Source organism: Podarcis filfolensis (assembly GCF_964270895.1).
Source record: "Podarcis filfolensis genome assembly, chromosome: 5".
Classification (NCBI taxonomy): domain Eukaryota; kingdom Metazoa; phylum Chordata; class Lepidosauria; order Squamata; family Lacertidae; genus Podarcis; species Podarcis filfolensis.
The window spans coordinates 60,689,301-60,706,627 of NC_139608.1; the positions used below are offsets into that span (position 1 = coordinate 60,689,301).

The following is a 17,327-nucleotide window of genomic DNA, read 5'->3' on the forward strand; positions in this document are numbered from 1 at the left end:
GCCTAGCTGTACCACCAGCACTGCGGGAGGACCTGCACAGGTCACACTTGACCGCACCAAAGGAAGGATCTCCTCCCAAAGCATTCCCCATCTGGACATCCAGTATATGTTCACATGGGCAGGAAGACTGAGATGGCGCCCCAGTCCAGACTCGTCAGCGCGCTTGCCAGCCGAGTGTATGCTATGGCCCAAGTGCGCCCAGCTGCTCCTATGAAAAAAGGAAATAACAGACAAGCATCAGCACAGACATCATTGTGACACTTCCTGATATAACCCTTGTCAGCGTCAGACTTCCAATGACCCGTATTCACAATCCTGTCTACTGACAGGCCCCCAGTGTGCAGCCTTTGCAGCAGCCCTATTCAGAAGGAATGAGGCGTGTTCAGCGGTAGGCAAGCCGCAGGCCGTAATAACTGGTGCACGACGTAAGCACATTGATGCCTGGCTAACAGGAACCCATTTTCATGCACTAGGAGCGGGCCAGCCCCCAGGGGAATGAAAAGCCAAATATTTCTGGTATCCATAACTGGGCAAGGGCCCTCCTCACCTGTAACGGGAAGCCTGATTGTGGCACTCCTGCCCTCTAAGTCTGTTTTAGAGTTCCCAACTCTAATGACAAGCTCCAAAGCAGATAAGGAAAAGTCCTGAAGCAATAAGCCTCCAGACTCTCAGCCCCGTGCTGGCTCCAACAACCATTTCCCCAACCCTCAGTGCACCAAAATGCAATGGAATACTGAAAGGAATCTCGCCTTGATCTTTTACCAGCAGATAAGCTTTAGCTTGTTGCAGATACTGCATAGGTAAAATTGACCGACTTCCTGCCCACTGTCCTATGAGGTCGGAGCCTATTCCAACCTTCCAAGGCCCTGCGCACTACAAACTTTATACAAGGGTCTCTGAAAATTAAAGCTTCAGTATAACAGACATTGCAGCGGACTGAATTCTTATAGTTATAACAGCATGCCCAATCTGCAGCAGGTGGACCAAATACTGCAGGATCTGCTCAGAGGATGGGGGCCAGTTCATCTGAATGGCCAAGGACTGCCAGCTTAAGGCTAAGAAATCCAACCAGGCCTTCCCATAAGAGCTAAAAGCAGAAAGGGAAATGGAAGCTGCTGCTCTCTGTAATTACTAATTGTTGTCAAAATGCCACAGGTGGTCTGGAAAAGTCTGGCAGTAGCTGAGTGTCTGGAGCCCAGGATCCGAAGCACTCCATCTGAAAATGGGATAGAGTGTCAGTGACATCATTAGAGGATCCCGTAATCAGGAGAGCAGAAAGCACAATATTAAACCTTAAGCGGCGCAGCTCAAAAGCGTGAGCGGAGGGGCGGAGACTCTGCTGGAGCGTGAGGACTGTTTTGCCAAGACGCTCACCACTACCTGGTTATCAGACCAAAAGCAGATCTGATGTTCACTGAACTCCTCGGGCCACATGTGAACTGCTACTACAATGGGGAAAACTCAAGAAAAGTTAGGTCACATGATTGCCTCACCATACCGGGCTTGAGGCCATGGCTTTGCACACCAGCAGCCCCTGAAATAAAAAACCAAAGGGCAAAGATCCAGCAGCATCAGCATGAACCTGAAAATCCCTGTGCAAGTTCCAGGTATCCTGCCATGGCCAACTACTATTGCATACATTTAGGAATTGCAACCATTGCATGAGATCCCATTGCATGTATGAGAAAGGTAAGGGGACCTCAGGCCGCAGGCAGCCTGGCCTAGTGGAAAGGGAAGGGGCGGCCTGGGGCAACCACTCTGCATGCAAGATTAATTAAGTGACCCAGCAAGATCGGATCTGATGAAGCATCACTTGCTACAGAGGAAGTATTACAAAATAACTTCCTTCAAGGCAGACAGCTTCTCCATAGGCAAGTGGTATGTTTTAGCAAACGATATCCATCTGGATCCCTAAATAAAATGGGAATATGGGCAAAAGGTATTGAGGTATTGCTTGCCAGCTTCCAGCCCCTGCTTGGGCAGGGGGCATCTTGTGCTGCCATCATAATACGTAAATTTACAGGGCCGACGCTGGCCAGAACCCCTAAAGAAGTCCCGACAAAGCTGCTGACGAGCCAGCTTCCTTTTCAGACACACACTCTGTGCAACACAACTACACACTCCATGCAATGCAACTACACACTCCGTTCAATGCAACTACACGCTCCGTGCAATGCAAAAACGCACTCTGTGCAATGCAACTACCCTCCGTGCAATGCAACTACACTCCATGCAATGCAACTACACGCTCCGTGCAATGGAACTACAGACTCCGTTCAATGCAACTACACACTCCGTGCAATGCAACTACACACTCCGTGCAATGCAACTACACACTCCGTGCAATGCAACTACACACTCCGTGCAATGCAATTACACACTCTGTGCACTGCACACCCTCCATTCAATGCAACTACACACTCCGTGCAATGCACACACACTCTGTGCAATGCAAAAAACACACTCTGTGCAATGCAAAAAAGACACTCTGTGCAATGCAACTACACCCTCCGTGCAATGCACACACACTCTGTGCAATGCAACTACACACTCCATGCAATGCGCCCACACCCACACACTCTGTGCAATGCAACAACACACTCTGTGCAATGCAACAACACACTCTGTGCACTGCACACCCTCCATTCAATGCAACTACACACTCTGTGCAATGCACATACACTCTGTGCAATGCAAAAAACACACTCTGTGCAATGCAACTACACCCTCCGTGCAATGCACACACACTCTGTGCAATGCACACACACTCTGTGCAATGCAACTACACACTCCTTGCAATGCGCCCACACCCACACTCCGTGCAATGCAACAACACACTCCGTGCAATGCAACTACACTCTGTGCAATGCACACACACCCTCCATACAATGCACACAACCTCCGTGCAATGCAAATGCAAATCTCTCATGCAATGCAATGCAAATGCAGCCCGTGCAGCGCTGTGCCCTGCAACGCACAGAGCAAACTGCAATGCGGGCACGCAAAGGTGCTTTCTCCCGCTTGCATATTGCAAACGTGGCGCCTGTTACATCCCTCGCAGTGAGGGAACCACCAAAAGACCCTCGACACTGGACCTAAGTGTCCAGGTAGAGCAATGGGGGAGCATGCAGCTGTCCCATATAGGGACCAATCCTGCAACCTAGGCATTACCGGCACTATGCGCTGACCAGCTGAGCTATCCAGGATGATCCCTAAAGACCCAGGACAGCCTCACCCTGACCCCTGTAGAGGTCCAAGGTGATGTCTGAATCATCATCCCTGCTCCTCTTTGCCCTCCTCCTGGATTGCAGCCTTCAAAAATGCTTCCTTCTGGAAGAAGGCACCTGGGGCGTCCACAAGTCATCCCCTGCAGGAGAGGCAAGCTCTTGAGGCATCTGCAAAAGCCCTGTCATAGTCCGCAAAAACTAAACAATGTAAGGAACCGGTGAAACCAATGCTTCATGGACCACATGGAGACACTATTCAGGCCGGAAACGCTTCCAGGCCATCAAATTCTAGGGCAAAGCCCTAGGATCACATGCTAGGCCAGGCATAAATGTTTCCAGTGAAATAGCAGAGTTGAGGTAGCCCACAGCTTGTCCAGTACCCCTGCTTGCCCTTTTAGAGGGAAGCACCCCTTCAAGAAACCCAAAGTTCTTTTATCACAAATGGGCCGAACTACCCAGCAAGAGAATAGCCCAAAAGGAGCAATTTGTTTTGTTTTGTTATAACAATGGCTAAGAGGGGGATATGAACCCTGTCTCCAGGTCCTAGTCCTACTCTTTAGCCACTAACCCACAATGGCTCGTCTCTAAAATGGCAGTCGCCACTATCAGGGCAAAACAAACTTAGTGAAAATAAACTTGTTCAGAAACAGCATAGTTCAAGAGCATATACAGAGTGCTCATAGACATTGGAGGCACAGAGAGCCTCTGCCACCCTGTCTGCCTCAGATATACATTAGCAGCAACTGAGCCTGCAAGCAGGTACATTCTTATAGAGAGGTCAGAGACTTAAAAATTAACTGCTACCTGTAGCAGACTTAGGCTTGGAAGTTATGTGCAGGCCAAATAGGCCTCCCTGCCTCTGCTCTTGAGAATCTTAGTCTCATAGCAATATTAAAGGAACTCAAAATAGTGCTCCCGCCCAAGGCTAGATTAAAATTTGGCCAACAGCGCTGCACACACTCAAATAAAGCCAACCTTCGGGGATACTATAAACGAAAGTGATTCCAGCTAAGCTGGGAACAGCCCTGACTAGCCCCACAATTTACAACAGGAGAAATGGGGGAAACCTTTTTTGCGAAAGAAAGCCCCTAACGGGGACTCTCTCCCTATTGGGAAAGGCAAGCCACAGATACAGGGAGAATCTTCCCACAGGGCAGGGTAAGGGAAGGGGTGGGAAATCGAATAGGAAAAAGGGGAATTAAATTATTTAAGGGGCTAAAGAGGATTAAAAGAAGGGGGAAATAAAGAAATGTAACCAGACAATGAGAAGATTGCATCACTGTCCTCCAGACAGTCCAAGTGCTCCATGTGATCCGGTTCCCACATTGAAAGAGAAAGCAGCTTGCTGTGAACCTTGTTTAAATAGCCTGTTCCCACCCCCAAATTGGCAACATCAATTTTATCCCAGCAACTCAAACAGCCAATCCTTGCCAGGCCCCTCTATCTTATACTGCCTGGCAACTATGGGGTGTCTTGCTAGGCCCCATCCGCAACACGTGCTCTCCTTTAGTGAGAACACGCTTTAGGAGCAAACAAACTTTTACTGTGAAAGGACACTGACACTTACTGCCCAGAATATAATCCTGAACACACACACACACACACACACACACACACACACACACAACTCAACCACCCCTCTTGCCGCCACCAAAGATTTACATGCCTGGTCCATTTTGAATTTACTTCCCTAATGCACCATTTAACACAAAGTGTACCCACGGGAAACTTCCCCAACCTTCTCTTTATTGCTTTTTAATTCCTTCTGTGCACAAATGCATAGATCATGATACTGAGCGAACCGTTGCAGGCGTCCAACTGGTTCAGAAACACTTCCCCTGTGTCTTTCTTTTAACTGGCTTTATTTCTAGCCAAAGAGATATTAGTCAACTTACTTACATCCTGAAATGATTTCTCTTCCTTCCCTCTGTGCTAAAAAAATAAAATAACATAATGATTTATAGTATTCTTACTGTAGAACACCCCATAGCACGGTCTTCTTCTAAAGAAATGATGTGCTTGTCTTCAAAGGGTAATTTGCTTGGGAAACTAAGACTGGTGCGTGTGTGTGTATTTTTCTAGTGCTGTTGATGGACGTTGGGCATCTCACACTCAGGTTAGCTATGCATGCCTAACTGATGCCAGTGCATCAGTTTTCCAGCAGTTAGAGAAGCATATGCTGCTTTTCTCTTGCTATACCAATTCTATCCTTAAATACGTTCAGACTAGCAGGTTTCTCAAGGATGCAACACTTCAATTAACTTGTTGGGAGCAAGCTTATGGGATTTCCAAATGCTGAGCAATAATGCAGTGACATTTGCAGCAGGGCTGGGACATCCCAAACAGCCTGCTTTAAATGGTTATGGAGGCATGTTTCAAAAACATTACTCCCATGGCACCATGTTGTACAGAACATGTGCAGGCTTAATAAATTGGTGGGTGTTTCTGGGCTTAAGAGCAAATATTTAATCACAGTCTGTTCTAGCACTCTGTGATTCTGTATGGGCTGATAAGGGAGCATAGGCACATCACTTTTTACAGTTCTGAGTAATCTGTCGCTCTGAATGACACTTCTTGTAACATCAATGTTGCACAGTCCGTTGTCTCATTAGCTGGCAGTGGTCTACAGGTGGAGTCCTAGCCATAATTTTGTTGCCATGCTCTATTGTGCATAATCAATTCTTTCACAGCCTTTTGATGAGCATCATTGGTTCCTCTAAAAGTGAAAGAAACAGAACCAAATAAACGACTGCCTTAATATTGGCTGACAGCAGGTCTGAGATGTGATGAGTCAACTACACTCAGAACTGTAGGCATATTATGCATGGATTCTGTACAGAACGTCATATCCACCCACCTACTGACTTATCACAGGAAGATCATTGGTCCATGCTAGGACTGAATGTATATAAAATGTCAACAGATATCATGCAGACCTCATAAAAAACAAAGGATTAAATCCTAATTTATGATAAGGAAGTTAATGGAAGGGAAGTTTCCTGTCCCTTTCTCCACTTCCTTCAGCTACCTGAGGCCCTCACCAAAAGCCTCTCCAAAAGACAAGAGACCTTCTCAACAATGTGGGATGAGTCAGGGAGGGGTGGGGGGCTGTTAGGGGCATGGGCTGTTGCATAAAATCATACTTGAATCCAAAGAAAGTTCATGTGAAGAAGAAATCCCATCCCACCCACAGCAGCCTACCATCCCCATTCCAACATGTTTAGGACAGCCCTTCAAACTCTTGAAGGATACCTTTCAGGAAGACAGAGGGAGGAGGAAGCAGGAAACATCTCTTCTCATTTTGGACAAACTGTGGTCCAAAGAGACCAGGATCACAGCCTTGAATCTGGTGCATGAGCATGACAGGGAGCCAGCCAGCAATGAATCACGTGGTGTAAGTGAAGTGGACTAACTCTTTACTAGTAGAAACAAAACCTGCTCAGGGGGGCCAGGCGTAGTGAGCACAGCAGCTCTTCTCAGTAGGTCTTGCCCCTATGAGGCAGCTGTGGAGGCTGAAGATCTCCACCTCCCACAGCTGCCTAAATCTCCTCCTCCCCTGGGTTCCTCCCAAGCAATCAGAGACTGTGTCTGCGTGCCTGTCTTTGCTCCTACCTCTTCATGTCCTGGGAGACCAGTGGGGAGCAGAGCTTGCCACAGCAGGAGGGGAAAACACTCAGGCTTTTTCACCAGCCTGACACATCTCTGCCTCTTGGCTTCCCTCCTCTCCTACTTCCACCTCTGATCCTGATTCTGGACTACTCTCCACCACAGGCTCTGCCTGCTCACTAAACCCTGTTACCTCTTTGGTTTCTGACACTTCCTTCTCCTAGGCTTCTCCTTCTGACCATTCATCATTGTACCACCACCAATCCCTTGGGGTCTGAGCCTTCATCCTTTGGGGGTTCCCCAGCTGCTGCCTCCCACCATTCCTCTGGGTCCATGAGAGAGGAGCAGCAGTGTGTTATCAGCTAAACACTCATTCCCAGTTTAATAAAATATAGTGTATTAATCCTGCACTGTTCTGTATGAACCAGCCATGTGAGCATTATGCAGCCTCCTCAAGCATCTTGCAGCTTTTAATCACAACAGAGCATGAACACACACCCAAGAGAAATGGCAACCCGAGAAACAGTTACAGATACTTTGGCCTTTAAAAACATTCACTCACATTGGCAGTTGTTTCTTTTAATTACTGAAGGTAGAGTGGTAGCATTGGAAGGCCACTGACCTGAATCTAACATCCCATTGAACTTCAATGTATTGTTAAGGATGTTCAAATTTGTAGAGCTTCAGTCAGAATTTCCAGGTGTATGTTTTTCCATATATATGTATTCATTTTGGCTTCTTTGTACAAATCATATTTGGTGGTGCTTCCCCCACCCCCCCCAGAGCCGAAGTGTTGGATGGTTTATAACAAATATTACCAAGTGATCCTTTGATATTAAGCTGGCTACACAAGTTTTGATCCTTAGGGATATTATATGTTACAAGGCTGCTGTTTCATTTTGATTTTATTGGATTTCTGTAGGAGTTTCTCAAAAGCCTTGAATTATGAATTTATCACTCCAGACTCGCTTTTCATATAGAGAATAATATATATTAAAGTGAAGCAGATGGTCCAGATACGGCTACATCGTGCACTGAGACAAGTACACTAAGGCTTATTTAAAAATGCATGTATTCACAGCAGGAAGGCAGGGAGGAAATAGTTGCCAATTGTTGAATTAATAGTGGCGGCAGGGCAAGGGGGAAGAGGAGACAATAACCTACCCATAATGGAAGTGTAGACCTTTGTGTTTAGTTAACCTCCCTTCTACGCCAACCCTGTGCTTCGCAAAGGGAAGCCAAATATGCAGATCAGACCATTAGAGGCAACAAATATTCAACCTGCGTTCCGTATGTCTGATCACTAGATGGAGATCTAAGATATGAAATTGTGGGTGTGTAGGGTGGGTTTTTTATTTTTACAGACAATTATTTGGCTTTGTATTTCCATTTGTTTCTATGTCATGGTATTTATTTATAAAGGATTCGTATAGTCTTAAAGTACTGCAGTTTCATTTCTTTTTTTGTTAAGAAGATCAGGTAGATTGGACTGTTCTACATGAATGAACTCACCTTGGTTTGAGATTAATTTTGCACCTAGCTCTAATTACCGTAATTACAGGTATGGTGCCAGAAACTAATCATATTCAGAATGAACTGCAGTCTTTTTACATTAAGAGACATTATGAAATCCTTATGCTCTATTTGTATTTTAATTGCAACAATTATATGCGGTTTTATTCACAGACGGTGTATGGAAACTGAATGATGTACGACACTATAAGGAGGCATTAGAAAGATGATGATTTTTTCAATCAAGTCATGCCTATCTTTTATACGGTATATGAAAGACAAATAATAGAAGGTGGTGGTGGGGACACAGAACCTAGCTCAATGGTTGAAAATATGCTCACCTCCAGAAGGTTCTGGGTTCAATCCCCGGCATCTTTTGTTAAAAAGATCTGGAAGAAGGAGATGGGAAGGGACCTTTCCCCTTAACCCTTAATTGCCACTGTCAGTCAGAGTAGACAATACTGGACTAAATGTGGAAATCTTATGACCAGACATAAGGCAGCTTTCTATCTCTCTGTCTTAAACCAACCTAAAAATTATGATTGAGGATTCACTTTCGTTTTGCTTTAATGCAGAGTCCTGTCCTTGAAACTTATTCAAATGTGTTGTCATGGACAAATGAGGCATTATTGCCCATCGCTGCTTCTGTGCAAGACAAAAGGCTAAAGGAAGATTCAATCAACATAAGTTTATCAAATTGAAGTGGTTTTTATATATATATATAAAAGGTGTTCTCAGATTAGGAAAGAAGTTCCAAAGATGATTGTGTGGATTGCTGTTGTTCCTTAGCTTCATATTGATAACTAATTTGAGTGAGTCACCTACAATGCAATCCTATGTATGTCTGCTTGGAAGCAGTTCTGCTGAGTTCAATGTGAATTACTCCCAGGTGAGTTCCTGTTGCTCAGTCCCTGCTCCTGCCAACCTAGCAGTTCGAAAGCATGAAGTGCAAGTAGATAAATAGGTACCGCTCTGGTGGGAAGATAAACGGCGTTTCCGTGTGCTGCTCTGGTTCACCAGATGTGGCTTAGTCATGCTGGCCACATGACCCGGAAGCTGTACGCCGGCTCCCTCGGCCAATAAAGCGAGATGAGCGCCTCAACCCCAGAGTCGACTGCGACTGGACCTAATGGTCAGGGGTCCCTTTACCTTTAAGTATGTATCAGCCTTAGACTGATGGTTTGGGGCCTGATTCACAAATTTAATGTGGGCAATTGATGTGTGAAACTTTGTAGCATCAAGCAGTGACTTCCTTGTGTAAATTAAGTGGGCTTTTAAAAAAAACAAAAGAAAACAAAAAGAATTCAGAATAACAGCTAGGGGAGGGTCGAGATGTGTTCCACAGGGGTTGTATTTAACGCTTTGCTCCTGCCCCACAGTCCTGATGAAAATTCCCCTCTGAATCACACTCTTAATGTCAGGATGGAACTGGAATAGTTTGAGTGTGATCACAGCATGCTATGGGTAACAATGCATTGCGGTATTGCAAGCCCATTTAAAAAATATAATGTGTATTTTAAACTACTGTTTCTATTAACACGTGGGATATTTTTAAGCTGACTTGTCTGTAACTTCTGGCTTTTACTGATAAAATCTATATTAAAACTATGTTCTATGTAAACCGCTTAGAGGGGTCTTGACAATTAAGCGATATACCTTTTTTATTTTTATTTTTAAATAATAATAAAGGAATGGAAGCTACACAAAGATGAACAGCTCCCAGTGGCTCGCACGCCATGTGTTGTCTAGCAGGCTAATTAGAAGCAGATTGCAGGCAGAGTTTGAAGGGTGGAAGGCAACTGTTGCACAGCCAGAAATACATAATTTTCCCACAGAGTCGTTCACTGCAGCATTCCAGAGCCAGATTTAATTCTACAGTTTCTTAATACCACTATTCACAATTCCCCCTTTTTTACTGTTATTATTAAATGAATGCATGGAGGAAAGGTCATGGTTCCTCACTGCGAAAAATGTTGTGGCAGTTGCCACAATTCCTCGGTTGACACAGTTATTGGGTTACCAACTTTATGTCAGCCACAAGACAGTAGATGCCTCCACTATTCCTCTTGTGCAGAGCTCCACCAACCTTACCTGGATCAACTGAATCAAGTCAGATGCAACAGCAGAATGTCCTGGTAAAGGTAAAAGGTAAAGGACCCCTAGACAGTTAAGTCCAGTCAAAGGCGACTATGGGGTTGTGGCGCTCATCTTGTTTTCAGGCCGAGGGAGCCAGTGTTTGTCCACTGACAGCTTTCCAGGCCATGTAGCCAGCATGACTGAACCACTTCTGGCACAATGGAACACTGTGCCAGAGTGCACAGAAATGCTTTTTATCTTCCTCCTAGAGCAGTACCTATTTATCTACTTGCACTGGCGTGCTTTCGAACTGCTGGGTTGTCATGAGCTGGGGCAGGACAATCACCCCGTTGCAGGGATTCGAACCGCCAACCTTCTGATCGGCAAGCCCAAGAAGCTCAGTGGTTTAGACCACAGCGCCACCCATGTCCCAGTTATGTCCTGGTCCATAATGATGGTGTAATGTTGGAGTGCTACAGCTGTCTTAACTTATGCTATGTTAGGCTAGAACCAGACTGCAAGCAATAAGTTACTACCATGTTTCTCATACCTAAAATGTAGCCTCTGTTTTTTTTGCAAAAGCAAGAAAGCCCCCCCCCCCACCAAACAACAACAATTATTTCAACCAACGAGGAACATGAAACAAAGATGGAAGGGAAGCATATTCTCAGGGGTCAGGAGAGAATATGCACTCAGCTCAGACAAAAACAATCTTTGCCGCTTCTGTGAAGCTAAAACTACATCAGAATGGATATATAATATGGCTGTTGAAGTGCTAATTAGCTTTGCTTGGTAGCTGGCTATGATCTTGCTTGGATCAATCTGACAGGAACAGGAGTGTGCAGCACCAAATTGCTTGAAATCACGTTTTTGTTTTCTTGTCCTTTCAGCATTTACCTCCCCTGTCATGTAGATCTTATGACATGTATTACCAAGAGATGTACATAAAATTACATGCCTAGACTCTTCTCTATAATGTTTAGTTAATTTGGACACCTGCCCCATTCTACATTTAAAACACTGTCTAGAATGTTTTCATGGTAATAGCATTTGATGCCATGTACTATTAAATGCAGTTATTATCACAATCTATGACATTCTGGGAACTGCAAAGAATGCTGCTGAGCCATAGATTCTTATATAGGAACTTCTGGCTGGAATCTCAGAATGGCTGCCACTGTTCTCCACCTGTGGACGTATACTACACCATGATGAAAAACAAACAATGAAACTGCAACACAGTGTTTAGAAAAAGAAATGAAGAACTCCTGCTAAGCTGTTAATCCCTCTGAAATATGCAAATAACCCCAAATTCACCACCTGAAAACAGGGTAAGAAATATGGGAAGGTATTTTCATTCAGCTCTACAATTAACCACGTATACTGAAAGTATACTGAGATATTAGGTTGCAAATTCATAGCCACTTATCTGGGAGCAAGCCCCATTGAAGTCAGTGGGCTTTATTTCTGAAGAGACATATATAGGATCACTGCGTTGTTAGAGGACAAGAATCTTATCCACCAGGGAGGGAAACCTCTAGCTTCTACCAGCTTTTGCCACCATGGCCAATAGAGGGAACTGTAGTCCAGCAATAGCTGGAGGTCCACAGGCTCTCCATCCCTACTATGTATAGTGGTGAGGATTTAGTGTTTGAATTGGGCTCAGAGCCCAGTGTGTCCTTCTGAACAAAGCAAGACTCTTTACAGCACTGGGAATCACAAAGTGACTGTTCCAATACAAAAGACTGTGGGTTGTTGCCAGAAGGTTGAGTTTTACAATCTCATAGTCATGATAAAGCTTTCCACTGCTTAATTTAGGGCTTATCCACACTTACGTTTCCTCTGTACTTTCAAGGCATGGTCTAAGTTTTAAAGCTCCATGTCCAAGCACTCTTTTTTTCGGCTCCACAGAAAACTTGAATTGCCATTTGTTGCACTTCAGCTTTAAAGAGCGAGTTTTAAAGACCTATGCCTAGAAAGAGCAGGGGAAACAGTAAGTGTGGATAAGCTCTTAGGCCCAAGGCCCACTGGTTAAGAGCATAGACCAGTGGTTCCCAATTAACTAAGTACTGTGGACCCCCTACTTTTGAAAATTTTGATATCTCTAGGGTAATTTTTGTTATGTGATTGGAGCCACAGAACCCCTGGGTGGGTTATGTGGAACCCCTGGTGTCTGCAGATCACCAATTGGGAACCACTGACATAGACATTTTCAGTCTTGCAAAAAAGAAGGGGAAAAAAGATAGCTGGTGTAGGAAGGATACTTTAGACAGGGATAGGGAACTTGTGGCTCTCAAGGTGTTGCTGGCCTGTCTTCCCCATCATCTTTGACCACTGGCCATGATGGTTCAGGTTGATAAGAATTAGAGCCCAACATCATCTGAAAAGCAGGGTGGCTATTTTTTTTTTAATGGGACATACAAGGGGCTGCCTGTATTCACATGACATTTGAGTATTTGCCTGCTTTCTCAGGTTTCTTATCAGGCAGATTACTATAGAAGAAATACTGTATTTTTCGCTCCATAGGACGCACTTTTTCCCTCCTAAAAAGTAAGGGGAAATGTGTGTGCATCTTACGGAGCGAATGCAGGTGGGAGGCTCTGCTCAGCGCTCCCTTTAAAGAGCCACGTGAAGCGTGTGTGCGGCTCTTGGGGGCTTTCTCCCGAGGAGGGAGAAGGGCAGCCTATCAGTCCCTTCTCCCTCCTTGGGGAAAAGCCCCCAAGAGCCACACACACGCTAGGCACGGCTCTTTAAAGAGCGCGTGGCTCCTGGGGGCATTTCCATGAGGTGGGGGAAAGGACTGAGGGGCTGCCCTCTGTCCCTTCCCCCACCTCCCAGAAAAGCCAGCAAGAGCCGCTGCCAGGTTCTGCTCAGCGCTCCCTTGTAAAGGCTCCTTTTCGTCCCTCATCCCGCTTTGCTGGGAAGCCAGTAGAAGAGGCGCTGCGCAGCTATCGCTCTTGCTCTGCTGGCTTCTCAGCAAAACGGGAGGAGGGACGGAAGGGTTTAAAGCAGAAAAAGAGAGAGCCGCTTACATGCTCTGCACAAAATTTTTTTTTTCTTGCTTTCCCCCCTCTAAAAACTAGGTGCGTCTTATGGAGCGAAAAAGACGGTATCTCCACTTCCTAGGATGAGAAAGTGAAACAGCTCACCAAGACGTTACCCTGTTAAACAAGCACCAACTCTGCTTGCTCAGCTTCCGATTAGTTTGCACTCTATAATTTTCCGCTTCCAGATTTGTGTTCAAAACAGAAGCCGTGGCATTACTTTCCTGAATGATACCTGGCATTCCAAATGAAAAGACCCATTGCCATTATACAGTAATGATGTGGCTATATTTGGCATTTTGCAGGGATAACTTAACGAGGTGCGGCTTGACAAGCATCTACATCGTATGATATGTTTAATTGCAGTCTCCAAAACTTTTCAAGGAAAAAGGCAGCTGTCTCTGTCGGGTAACAGAGATGTCAAATGAAAGAGAGACGGATCATGAAAGGCAGTTTATTAATATATATTTCTGTGTCTGACACTTTCATTAAGCTTTGGGCCAAGTCCCTTGGCTGCACTCCTGATGAAAAATTGCATCCTGCTTTGTGACTTTCAAAATCTCAGGTGCAGATGTGCCAGCCCCATTCCTAAGCAAAACTTTACAAAAAGTTATTTGTTCAAAGAATAAAAATCTGTTTGGATTTATTAGGAAAGATAAGGTTGCGCTTGACAGCAGGTAAAGGGTACACAATGAATCATGGAAATACCCCATAGAGAGTTTCATACCCCTTATTATTATACTGCTTCATTAGAGATTTTAAGCTTGCCTAATCCCAAAGCAAGGAACGCTACAATTAAAAATATATAAAATGTCAAGCAAATAAAACAAAGCAAGTATGAAGGCATCGCACCGCCTGGTTAACAAAAGCCAGACTATTTAAATAACAATAATCTGGTTGTGCTTCCCAAATCCATGAAGTGTTAAGCGTACATAGGAAGAGACTTCAACAACTGACACAGATAAAATTCTTCCATCCATTCCTACGAGAACAGGGATGGGAACCTTCAGCCCATGGGCCTAATCCAGCCCATTAGCCTGTTTCAGCCAATCATGCCCACCTGCAGGTCGACTGGCAGTGCCTGCAAAGCCCCTTGTGCAGCACTTATCCTGGCAACCAGCTGCTTGTTGGGTAATTGGGGCACGACACAAAGTGCTTAGCAAGCCCAAACAGAGGACTTACAAAGCCCCTTGTGCAGCACTTGAAAAGCACCACAAGGTCCTTTCCAGTTTCCTCTCCAGCCCCCTTTGATTGGTGCTGAGAGCACATCTTCCAAAGAATTTTGACATGTGTCAATCACTTGGCATCATTATGGAGTCAGCTGGTTGACAGGTAGATGGTTCAACCTACCTGTCGAAGTTGATTGGTGGCAGGTGGAGGAGACAAAGACCTGGCCTCCTGGGCTAGGAAGATTCCCCATCCTTACCCTAGGTTAGAAGATGGGCTCTCTCACATTCTTCATCAGTCTAACACAGACCTCATAAGCCTCCAGGTTAGAATAATATATAAAGCCTGAGTTGGTTACTGGTACCATCACTCACCTTGCTGGCTAGACAAAGGAGGAGATAGTATCTAGTGTGTACTCACAACTGCAGCTTTCTAGAAGGTCCTGAGTGGTCTCCCACAGAAAGAATTCATGATGGTGAAAGGGAGAAATTAATGCTGGAGTAAGTAGGGGGATAACAGAAACATCTGGGTATAAAAGACAAGAGCGGGAAGGCACTGAGGGAGACAGCGGAGTAGAAAGAAAGCAAGCATGTCTGGCTGCAAGATGGTTGAATCCTGCTGCAAGGCAGGGTCATACTCCCTGTAGCTGGAATGACAGGGCATCTGATAGGTAATGGCTGTATCGCTGGAGAAAGAGGGCCATATCTGATCTTAGTAGTCGGAGCAGTCCCACTAAAATTTAGAAACATGAATACCTTAGGTCTCTTAATTTCAGTGCATGTAGTGTTAGTACGATACAGCCCAGATGGGAGTTTTCATTTCAGAGAATCGGAGGCATTCTAGAGGAAGGATCATTGGGTGTGGTGCAAATGCTTGTCCTGCTTTTTCCTTTTGGGAAACAGGTTTGACAGGGATTTTGCATTGTTTCAAAAATCTGTCAAATGTGTTTGGCAAGAGGTGACAGCAGGACAAAAGAAATAGGAATGCATGCCATGGGAAAAAGTTCTCTCTCAAACCACTCCATTTTCTTTTTAAAAATAGTGTCCAGCACAGGTTTTCACATCTAAATGATTCTCTTTTACCAAACCATGACAGTTTCCAAACCCTGCTGGAAAAGGAATCCCAAATCAGAAAATGAAGAGGCCGTTTTAACCCAGCACATGCCTGTGTGACATCGTATCCAGCTCTTGCCAGGATTACATTCATCGCGCTTCCGGAGCGTGATTATTTGCTGAAAAGACGTTATCAGCTTTCCAAGTCATGCTTGGCCTTTTCCTAGCAGAAATCCCATGTATAAGCATGAGAGTATAGCTATAAGTCTGAGAAATAAAATGCTTAGTGACTGAAGAAAGCAGAAGCATAAGTAGTAAACAATTTCACCGAGCATCTTCATAAGCAAAGGGAAGAGATTAAAATGTAACAATGAAAATGGACCCCTCCACACCCCACAGTCATGATTATGGTTAGGATTATCAAAGCAGCAATGCAAACCACAAATATCTGGATATGCTTCAATGAAATAACGGAATAAGCACGTGCATTACTTAATTAGGACACAGTTGCCAGAGCCTTCTTATTGATTTACATTTAATATTTAAATTAATATGCATCCTTGCTACCACCAGCCAAAGGCATTTCTCTCCCTCAGGTTATCTTTTATTAGATAATAACATCCAGAGATGGCAGTGGGAGGCATGAAACTCCAGTTCCCCCTGGAATTATGCTGCTCAAAACAGCTGCTTTATCTCACTTTGTGGTAAGACGTCCCCTGACTCTTGGGACATTTGCTGAGATTCTCAGCATGTCATATAATTACAAACATGTTATCAGTCATGCAGAATGAGGAGGGCCAAGTTATTTGATATCTGTTGGGTAAGTAAGCAAAAGAACACAGAAGGGCATCGGTGATAATGTTTCCAACGTGTGCCCATGGGAATAAGAGGGGAAAACACTGATGCAAGGAACAGTATTCCCTAAAGGCCTGCATATTCTCTGTGAATACTCTGATGCTCAGCACATGACATTGGAAGCATGCCTCAATTATTTCAATGGGTCTCATTTCTTAATTGGAACCTTCTATTGAGCCAGACCAATGGTCCAGTAGCTAGCTCAGTTAGTACTGTCTGCAGTGAGCTCTGAAGCTCAGTTTCAGATAGTTCCATACCTGGAGAAGCCTGGAATTGAATTGGGGACCTGCTGCTTGCAGTGCATGTTCTCTACTGCTAAGCTATGGCCCTTCCCCAACTGTATATACTTAATCGGTTGTATATATGGAGTATGCTGCACATTTCTTCATGTTTTGAAAAAAAGTGAAGACTAAACTCAGAGAGTATCAGCAACAGCCTTCACCGAATATCCATCTGTGTTGTTCCAGATTAAACACAAGCTAGTCCTGCGTGGATGCCAAAAATAACAGTGCACTTTCCCTCTACAGAATGGGAGCTGAATTTATATGTTTGCACTCATTTCCTCCCTCTAAAACCATTGTGTTTTGGGTGGGGGAGGAGAGTAATTAGCAGAGTAGTGTGACAACATCTGCTAAATGGTTCCTATGAAATTCAACATATTGATTTGTTGGCACTTTCAGTTACTGCATGATTGTACTGCATGAACAGTTTTAGACTCAGAAATATGAATCCTAAATTCCACATGCAGTAGCAAATCTTTTGGCCTGTAGGTTTAACTGCTGCATATG

The 17,327-nt window shown here is 44.6% G+C and overlaps 1 long non-coding RNA gene across 1 annotated transcript; it reads left to right on the forward strand.

The window, feature by feature from the left end:
- Positions 1–14,808: 14,808 nt before the first annotated feature.
- LOC310763243 lies at positions 14,809–15,983 on the forward strand. Its single transcript, XR_014548554.1, has 2 exons — positions 14,809–14,957; positions 15,728–15,983. It is a non-coding gene; the product is annotated as an uncharacterized lncRNA (long non-coding RNA).
- Positions 15,984–17,327: the final 1,344 nt, after the last annotated feature.